Here is a 10,613-nt window from a genome sequence, read left to right on the forward strand (position 1 = left end):
TTTCCCCAAGAGTCGTCTATCTCTATGCGCCAGCGTTTACCCTCATAGTTGTATTTTCACTGTATCGAATAAATCACAGATATATATTTAGTTTGATAATTGTTTATTTTACCGATATGGGAGTTGTGTTGCCAATGGCTCGCAAGTATACGAGTCAATCAAGTAATATAGAAAGATGTCAGTCCCACAGAGATTGGTTGTTGAATACTAGCTTGTTTTATAGTTTAAATTAGCTAAAGAAACAAAAATGCTATGGATTGGGATTGAATTAAAAATAATAAAATAAAGCAATTAACTAAATCGAAATTATCAAAGGAAAATAATTACCTAACAAATTAAAAGTGAAATACCAATTATAGAGAAACCTAGGGTTTATGATTTCACTATCAATTACTCAAAAATCAGTAACGAATCCAATTAAAATCAATGATAAGATGAATTGTTGATAGTTGATTATTCTATTTTACCCAATTCCTCTCTCAAGGTTAATTAGGCGTGTTAAGATTAAAAGCTTACCTACTTTCGTGGTATGTTATTAATCAAAACTCATTAATTTCTATGACAATCAATTTACCCACAAAAAGTTTATATTTATCTCTAAATAAAACCCTAGGTTTAGCAAAGGCATGAACTAAATGGGTATGTATTTCTCAATATCACACTCCAATCTACAAACAAGCATGGTAATGGGCCCTAACACCAAGCAAGAAGTTAAAATCACAATTGCTAAATCGAACATTCATCATCATTAATTAAAATCAAAACCCATTACATAATCCTTGAGAATTTATAGATTCATCATAAACCCTAGCAAAGGAAATTAGCTATTCATGGTTATAAAGTTCAAACTACAAGATAAAGTTGGAGAGAGAGACATTTTGAATCAATGAAAGAAGATACTAAGAGAGATCAGAAAAACTTTAAGGTCTTCAAATCTTGATTCTCTTGGGTCTTCTATCCTTAAGCTTGGATCTTCCCTCTTCTACTTGTTTCTTGAAGCTTTCTCTCTCTAAAAATCTTTTGAGTTGTTGTATATTTGGTTCCCCCTTTTGAGAAGACGAAATTTTCTTTTTATACCTGTCACTTAACCCTATTTTCTGTTTTCTTTTCTTTTTTTTTTTATTCACGCCCAGTAATTATGGGCACCAATTATGACCATAAGACTGCCCATAATTACTTTCTGCCTCTTGATGTAAACCCTTCTTATTTGCTTCTTTAAGTTTCCATTTTCACTCTTAAAAGGGCTTAAATGACTCCAAATCATCTACAAATATAATTCAAAGAACAAAATAAGATCAAGCCATCAAGATTAAATAAAACTTAAAGAATTTGACAAAATGGACCAAAATTCACTTTGAAACTATACTATTATAACCCTATTTGTGTGTATTTCATACACACATCAAACTCCCCCAAATTTAAGAACTTGCTTGTCCTTAAGCAAAAAAGAACAAAAAGGAAAATTGAAAGGATCAATAAGGTTTAGGTAATTGAATTCTTAAAGTGACCTTAATGCAATCGAAAGCCAAAACTTGCTCTTCAAAAGCCCTAAGTGCAAGAGACACTCTATCTCGGGTCCAAAGAAAACAAGAGTCACAAAAATCAAACTGAAAATGTATGTAGTGATCAGTCTCACCAAAACTGTTGCACTTCAGATAGGCATATACGTACTTAGCAATCTTCATGATCTCTAAATAAAGTCAACTAAGTCCCATAGGCAAAATCAAACAACCTATCTCCATTAATGAAGGTGCAATGCAATTCAAAAGGATCAATAGGTCTTTATTTAGGTTGTAACGTGGCTAGGGGTATGGGTTCAAGAATAAAAGGATAAATGAGTTGACAAATGAACATGAGTATACTATTAATGAGGAAGTAAAGATCTACATGATTACAAAATAAAGAATAGAGAAGAAATGTGAATATAAATTGCACTAATAATATGTAAAGAGATTTTTTTTTTCTATTTTCTTTTCCTTTTTTTTTTCATATTTTTTTCTCTTTTTTTTTTTTTTGTTTTTTTTTTGCTACATGTATGAATATATATAATTCTCTCAAAATCCCCTAAACTCATTTCTTTATACATGGGGCATATAGAATGATAATGCCATGACTTTCTCATTTTTCTTCATTCTTCCTTTTCAATTGATCTAAAAAAAAACACATGCAAATCCACTCATCTCATCAATAATATAACTCATGTAAATGGTAGGTTTAATATATTTATTAGCTAGGTGGGTGATTAAGGGTTAAAACAAAGAAAATGCAAAAGGTTGTAAATAAAACACAAAAGAAAATGGCTCAAAGGGCTAACAAGAGATTAAACATTTATAAAGGTTAGCTAAGAGAATAAGGCAATTTGGGGTATACAAAGAATCAAAGAAATGTCTATATCATATCCCTTATCAATGCAAGCAACTTTTATTTCGCCTCGAAAGATTGAGTGACAAGTTCTAGGACTCGTGAGACACTAGAAAATATGTCTATGCATGGATAAGCCCTCTCTAAGTAAGCAAAACAATTTCGAAAAAGACGACCACATGCACAACAAACTCTGAATGACAAATGCAACAATCATAACTCTATCACCAATCATGAATGTCTCAACACTCTTTGTCTTTTACGAACAAAAAGTGGGTTCGATTGTCAAAGGTGCTCTAATCATTCATATCACCTGAAAGTATTTTCACAAATGTGTCTTTTAAAGTACTAAAAGTGAATTTGCAAAATTTAGTCCAAAATCAAAAGAGGGATAAACAAATATGGGCTTAATTTAAAACTGAAAATAAAGACTGCATAACAAAATAAAATAAACCTAATCTAAGAATTGAAAATAAAATTGCAAAATTAACATTAAAGATTTCCCCCTACACTTAAGACAAACATTGTCCTCAATGTTTATTCAAAATATAATAAAGAAAACATAACTAAGCATGGATAAGAGAAGAAGAAAAAGATGAAAACTCCCTGGCTCAGTATAAGCTCGTGATGAAATTGGATGAAAATGCAAACATTGTCCCTGAAATTAGAATGAGTAAATTATGAACAAAATTGCACTATCTAGTAAAAAAGGTCCCAAAGAATCACATCCAACTAATGAAAAGAGAAAGGTAACAACATTATGGACAATTATGGATCCACATATGCAACAATCTCCATCAGCCAAAAAAAAAAATCAAATGATGAATAAATCAGCAACACTTTCCCAATAAGCTTGACATTGCAATTATAACAACTTGTATATCAAAATTTTCAGCAAATCTCCACATTAATAAACCACATGCAACCCAACAAATTAAACACCAAATCATCATTAAATTAGGAAAGCATCACATTAAATCAACATAAATTGCTCACATGCATCCATTCTGGAATTTGATCCACATCAAGAAAAATCAATTGTGAAAAACTGGAATTTGATGTGTGGCCTTAGCGTGACTGGGTTGTAGAGGTAAAATTGAAAATTTGAGGAAACAAGTGACGCGATTCTGCAAGGGAGGAAATGTGAGGCTGTCGTGCTTGAAGCGGAGAAGAAAATTAGAAGGCTGACTAGTTGTATTTTAGCAAAAATCGGATGCTGGCACGTGGTTGAAATGTGTGAAGTTGTGGGGCTGTACAGGGAAGAAATAAGTGGCGTTGTGAAGCTGGAACAAAGAGGAAGTGCAGTGTTGTGCAAAGCAGGCTGACGCGTCAGCTTGTGCTTGAGATGGGTAAAGTGGTAGGGCTGACAAGGAAGAAACGTGCGAGTTTTGTTGAAGCTGGAGCGAAGAACAGCAGAGTGAAAGATAGGGCTGACGCGTTGAGAAGAAACTGCAGTATGGAAAAGAAATTGGGGCTGACGCGTTTCAGTATGGAATTAGTGGGGCTGACGAATTGAAGATAGAAAAGAAAATGGGGCTGCCAAGGAAGAAATGAATTACGTTTTTTTTTTTTTTCAGGGGCTGGAGCGAATTCCGTTTCTGCAGTGTGGTAGGGCCGACGCGTCACTTGAGCAGCTGTACAGAGGAGAAACGAAATTGGAAGAAGCTGAAAGGCTGACGATTTTTGCTTCATAAATAATGGAGGGGCTGACGCGTCAATTTGTGGCTGAAATTTGGAAGAGAAAATGATAGCAGAAAAGGGTTGTGGTCTGGAGAACGGAGAAGAAAGGTGCGACGTTGAAATGGGAGAAGTAAAATAAAAACTAGGGTTTTAAATATATGTATATATACAGAAATAAAAAATAAAATAAAATAAAATAAAATAAATATATATATATATATATATATATATATATATATAGAAGGAAAATAATAATAATAATAAAATAAAGTAAAAGGCAAAATAAAACTAAAATAAAATAAAATAAAATATAAATAAGTAAAAAAAATGAAAGATGAACAATCAAACACACTTTTCCTCATTTTTTCCAGAGGCCAATTATGGGCACTCTTATGCCCATATTTGCTACCTATAAACACTCTTCCTCATTCTTTTTTCCAGAGGCCAATTATGGGTACTCTTATGCCCATATTTGCTGCCTATAAACACTGCTCTCTTCAGCTCAAAATAGAATTTATGAGGAAATTCAAATTTCACACTATTCATCAACCAATTCAACACCACAAAGAAATAACAAAATCCAATTAATGCAATCAATGGTAAGAACACAATTAATCAAACAAGTCACAACCAATGAAAACATCAAATTGAGCAAAATTTAATTGTACCCCCCTTTTAACTTGAAAATACTCTTCATGTCCATACTTGTACTTTAATTGCTAGACATTCCAAAATCAACCTGAAATAAACAAAAAGAACAATTTTAAACTAAATGTGGGGAAAATTATTTATCAATAAACTAAAAGAAAATTCTTTAAGAGAAGAAAAACTTGGGTTGCCTCCCAAGAGCGCTAATTTATGGTCCTTAGCTTGACCGATTGTGAGACTTAAGTTGGGGGATTGGACAGTGGTTGAGACGCCTCCACTTTTACTTGGTCACTAACAAAATACGGCTTCAGCCTCTGCCCATTGACCTTAAATGTTCCAGAATTTTCACTCCACACCTCAACGGCTCCATGAGGAAATACCTTTAAGATTTTAAAAGGACCGAACCACCTTGACTTAAGTTTTCCTGGGAAAAGCTTCAGTCTTGAGTTGAAAAGCAACACTTGATCACTTTCTTTGAAGTCTTTCTTTAGAATATGCTTATCATGCCACCTTTTGGTTCTTTCCTTGTATATTTTGGCATTCTCATAAGCATCCAATCTAAACTCTTCTAACTCATCTAGTTGGAGGAGACGTTTTTCACCGGCTTTCTTTAAATCAAAGTTTAGAAACTTAGTAGCCCAATAAGCTCGATGCTCTAGCTCCACAGGAAGATGACAAGACTTACCATAGACAAGGCGGAAAGGGGATGTACCAATGGGAGCTTTAAAGGTTGTGCGGTATGCCCAAAGTGTATCATCCAATCTCAAACTCCAATATTTCCTTGAAGCACTTACGGTTTTCTCAAGTATGCTCTTGATTGCCTTATTAGAAATCTCAACTTGCCCACTAGTTTGAGGGTGGTATGGAGTTACAACCTTATGAGTAACTCCGTATTTCTTTAATAATTTCCCAAATAGGTGATTACAAAAGTGAGAACCACCATCACTAATAATAGCTCTTGGAGTCTCAAATCTTGCGAAGATATATTTCTTTAAGAACCTCACCACAACCTTAGCATCATTGGATGGACTTGCTAGTGCCTCAACCCATTTAGAAACATAATCTACAACAACTAAGATATATTTATTCCTATAAGACGTAGGAAATGGCCCCATAAAGTCAATGCCCCACACATCAAAAATTTCAATCTCAAGTATACTGTTTAAAGGCATTTCATTCCTCCTTGAAATGTTTCTAGTTCTTTGGCACCTATCACATGTTAAAACAAATTTCCTCGCATCTTGAAAAAGGGTTGGCCAATAGAACCCACTTTGGAGCACCTTAGCTGCTGTTTTGGTGGCGTTAAAATGACCTCCACATTCAAGAGAATGACAATGGGTTAGAACACTTTCTATCTCATCTTGTGGTAAGCATCGTTGCACAATCCTATCAAAACATCTTTTGTAAAGCAGTGGCTCTTCCCAATAATAGTTTTTCACCTCCTACAAGAACTTTTTCTTTTGTTGGTTATTCATCTCCGGAGGTAATACACCATACATAAGATAATTCACATAATCTGCATACCATGGTACTACCCAATGAGATATCTCTAACAGTTGTTCATTTGGAAAAAAGTCATCAATAGGTAGACTTTTGTCAAAACCTTCACACTTATCTTGCTTCAAACGGGACAAATGATTAGCAACAACATTTTCTGTCCCCTTTTTATCCTTTATCTCTAAGTCAAACTCTTGAAGAAGCAATATCCACCTAATCAACCTCGATTTTGCATCCTTCTTATTTAGGAGATATTTAATGGCTGAATGATCTGTGTAGACTATGACCTTAGACCCCACTAAATAAGACTTGAACTTATCAAAAGTAAACACAACTGCAAAAAGTTCTTTCTCAGTGGTGGCATAATTGACTTGTGCTTCATTCAAAGTGTGACTAGCGTAGTAAATTGCATAAACCTTTTTATCTTTCCTTTGCCCCAAAACTGCCCCTACAGCAAAGTCACTAGCATCACACATTACTTCAAAAGGTAAACTCCAATCTAGTGGTTGCATAATGGGAGCTAAAATCAATGCATCCTTTAACCTGTAAAAAGAATCAAGACAATGTTGGTCAAAGTTGAAAGAAACATCTTTAGCAAGTAAATTTGACAAAGGTTTAGCAATTTTTAAAAAATCCTTAATGAAACGCCTATAAAATCCAGCATGGCCAAGAAAACTCCGAAGTCCTTTTACTAATGATGGCGGGGGCATCTTCTCAATTACTTCTACTTTTGCTTTATCTACCTCAATCCCCTTTTGTGAAACTCTACGCCCAAGAACTATCCCTTCTTTCACCATAAAATGGCATTTTTCCCAATTAAGCACTAAATTGACCTCTTCGCACCTCTGGAAAACCTTAGATAAGTTAAGCAAACAATCATCAAAGGATGTTCCATACACAGAAAAAACATGCATAAACACTTCCATAATTCGCTCAACAAAATCAGAAAATATAAACATCATACATCTTTGAAAGGTAGTAGGTGCATTGCAAAGACCAAAAGACATACGCCTATAGGCAAATGTGCCATAAGGGCATGTGAAAGTGGTCTTTTCCTGGTCTTCTGGGTGAATGGGGATTTGAAAGAATCCCAAATACCCATCTAGATAGCAAAAATAAGAATAGTTTGCTAGTCTCTCCAAAACTTGATCAATGAAAGGAAGGGGAAAGTGATCCTTACGGGTGGCACTATTAAGCTTTCTATAATCAATACACATCCTCCACCCTGTGACTGTCCTAGTTGGTATTAAATCATTATTCTCATTCTTGACAACAGTCATACCCCCTTTCTTTGGTACCACATGTACTGGACTTACCCATAAGCTATCAGAAATGGGATAGATAATCCTTGCATCCAACAATTTAATGACTTCATTTCTCACTACCTCTTTCATGATAGGATTCAATTTTCTTTGATGTTCAATGGTAGGTTTGAAATCATCAAGCATATGGATGCGATGCATGCAAATGGTAGGGCTTATTCCCTTGATATCATGAATGTTATAACCAATGATTTTTCTATATGCTCTAAGTTCCCTAAGCAACTTATCTTCTTGTTCATCATTTAATTCAACATTTATAATCACAGGATAAGTAGAATTAGGGCCAAGAAAAGCATACCTCATATTAGCAGGAAGTGGTTTAAGATCTACCTTAGGTGCATCTTCCGCTTTAAGAGAAAGAAGAGAATGGTTACCTGTCTCGAGTTCTTCATACTTGAAATTCAAAATGGGAGCAACCTTAGGATTTGCTTCCATAAGCTGAGCACAGACAGCAATTTCTATATTTTCATCTTTGACTGAAGCTCTATGAATAATGCACGACTCGAGTGGATCCTCAGGGTATTTCTTGATAAAAACTTCTTTCACGCAATCATCAATAATGTCAACCCTACAACAAGAATTCACAATATTAGGCTGCTTTGACATTCGAAAGACATTGAACTCTACTATCTCGTCTCTAATCTCAAAAGTGAGTTTTCCATTTTTAACGTCAATGATTGCTCCTGCTGTGGCTAAGAATGGTCTTCCCAGAATAAGAGGAACTTGAATATCCTCTTCCATTTCCAAAACCACAAAGTCTACAGGGATATAAATTTTTTCAACTTTAATTGATACGTTTTCCATTATCCCTGTAGGATACTTCATGGATTTATCTGCCAATTGCAAGGTCACTGTTGTACGTTTTAATTCTCCAAGCTCCAATCTCCTGCAAATAGATGAAGGCATTAGACTTATACTTGCACCAAGATCACATAAAGCTTTTTCAAAAGATTCTTTCCCAACTACACAAGGAATAGAAAAAATCCCTGGATCCTTAAGCTTTGGTGGCAGCTTATTTTGTAAAATAGCACTGCATTCCTCTGAGAGAGCCACCGTTTCAAATTCTTCAAGTTTCCTTTTATTTGAGAGGATATCTTTGAGAAACTTGGCATACGCCGACATTTGAGTTATAGCTTCCATAAAAGGAACATTGAGATGTATCTGCTTGAAAACATCCAAAAACTTTCCAAATTGTTTATTAAGCTTTGCCTTTTGGAACCTTTGAGGGAAAGGCAAAGGTGTTGAATATGTTTTGGATGGAACTTGCTTTTCAAAGGCTTCTTGGATATTTACCTCAACCTTTTTCTTCAATGTATCTTCTTCACTAGACTTTTCAACATCCTTTTGCTCATCAAGCTCATTTTCAACCTTGCCTATAGGTTCAGCTAATTGTTTACCAACCCTGGTGACAATTGCCTTACAATGCTCCCTTGGATTTTGAGGTTGGCTAGGTAGCTTTCCCATTTCCCTAGAATTGGAAGTACTTGCTTGTTGGCCCAATTGTACTTCAAGCATCTTATTATGTGTGGCCAATTGATCCACCTTAGTAGTAAGTTGCCTAATCGTTTCATCTTGAGCATCACCTTTTTATTTTTGGGCAAGAATGAAATTCTCCATCATCAATTCTAGATTTGATTTTTGCTCTTGAGGAGGCTGAGGATGGTGTAAAGGTTGGGGGTTAGTGTTTCTAGCTTGGAATCCTGGAGGTGACTGCTTAAAATTCTAGTTTGGGTTAGAAGTATTGGCTTGGTTTGACCATGCAAAGTTTGGGTGGTTCCTCCAACTTGGGTTATATGTATTTGAGTAAGGATTACCCTGTCCCCTTTGGTTGTAATTGAGAAAATTCACTTGCTCATTTGTAGGCTCATGTGCATAGTGGGTACCGATTTGGCATTCAAAGCTCGCATGATCTCCTCCACAATTCTCACAACTAGAAGTTCTTACAACCTTCATATCTAATCTCTCTAATTTCTTTGTCAATGCATCCAACTTAGCATTCACCATAGTAATTCCATCCACTTCATGTACTCCCAAATGTCTTCTTTGACTAGTTCTATCATTAGGCCATCGACAACTGTTGGAAGCCATTTCTTCAATCAAGTGCAAAGCCATGTCGGATGTTTTACCCATTAATGACCAATTAGTAGCTGCATCCAAAATACTTTTCAACGAGTGAGAAAGACCATTATAGAAAGTTTGAACAACTAGCCAGTTAGGCAAACCATGATGGGGACATTGTCTCTGTAGATCTTTGAACCTTTCCCAAGCTTTATATAAAGACTCATCATCCCTTTGGCTAAAAGTGGCAATCTCATTTCTTAATTTGACCGTTTTACCAAGTGGAAAATATTTTGCAAGGAAAGCTTCGGAAAGTGCTTGCCAAGTAGTGAATGCACCAGGTGCCCTAGAATCCAACCAAGATGTTGCCCTATCCTTCAAAGAAAATGGAAATAGCCTTAATTTGATTGCATCTTCAGAAACCCCATTCATTTTGAAGGTGTCACATATCTGAGAGAAACGTGACAGGTGAACATGTGGATCTTCATTTTCTAACCCTCCAAAGTGGTTTTATTGCACCATCTAAACAATAGAAGGTTTAATCTCAAAATTGTTAGCACCCACAGCGAGCCTCACTATACTAGAATAACCATCATGTGCAGTAGGTACAACATAATCACGAAGAGCTCGCTGATTGTTGATGTTATCTTCCATGGCAACTTTTTGTCTTACTTGTCTTTCTTTTCTATGTCTTCTAAAGGTTCTTTCGATTTCTGGGTCAAAATCCAATAATTTTGGATTTTGAGATCTGGTCATAAACCAATAGAGTACCTACAAAGAAAGAACAAAGACAACTAGAAATCAAATAGAACAAGAATAAAATAAAATAAAATAAAACTCTAGTCTAGCCAAACTACAAATTATACTAATATCAACAAAGCACCAATCCCCGGCAACGGCGCCAAAAACTTGTTGCCAATGGCTTGCAAGTATACGAGTCAATCAAGTAATATAGAAAGATGTCGGTCCTACAGAGATTGGTTGTTGAATACAAGCTTGTTTTATAGTTTAAATTAGCTAAAGAAACAAAAATGCTATGGATTGGGA

The 10,613-nt window shown here is 35.2% G+C and overlaps 1 long non-coding RNA gene, 1 other non-coding gene and 1 pseudogene across 2 annotated transcripts; 1 reads left to right on the top strand and 2 right to left on the bottom strand.

The window, feature by feature from the left end:
• Positions 1-1,122: 1,122 nt before the first annotated feature.
• On the bottom strand, positions 1,123-4,171 carry LOC123192281. Its single transcript, XR_006496846.1, has 2 exons — positions 3,358-4,171; positions 1,123-1,264 (listed from the first exon to the last, which is right to left on the bottom strand). It is a non-coding gene; the product is annotated as an uncharacterized LOC123192281 (long non-coding RNA).
• A 757-nt stretch (positions 4,172-4,928) lies between these two features.
• On the bottom strand, positions 4,929-9,998 carry LOC123193131 (annotated as a pseudogene).
• On the top strand, positions 9,727-9,833 carry LOC123193789. Its single transcript, XR_006497150.1, has one exon. It is a non-coding gene; the product is annotated as a small nucleolar RNA R71 (small nucleolar RNA).
• Positions 9,999-10,613: the final 615 nt, after the last annotated feature.

The sequence above is a fragment of the Mangifera indica genome, chromosome 12, assembly GCF_011075055.1.
Source record: "Mangifera indica cultivar Alphonso chromosome 12, CATAS_Mindica_2.1, whole genome shotgun sequence".
Lineage (NCBI taxonomy): Eukaryota > Viridiplantae > Streptophyta > Magnoliopsida > Sapindales > Anacardiaceae > Mangifera > Mangifera indica.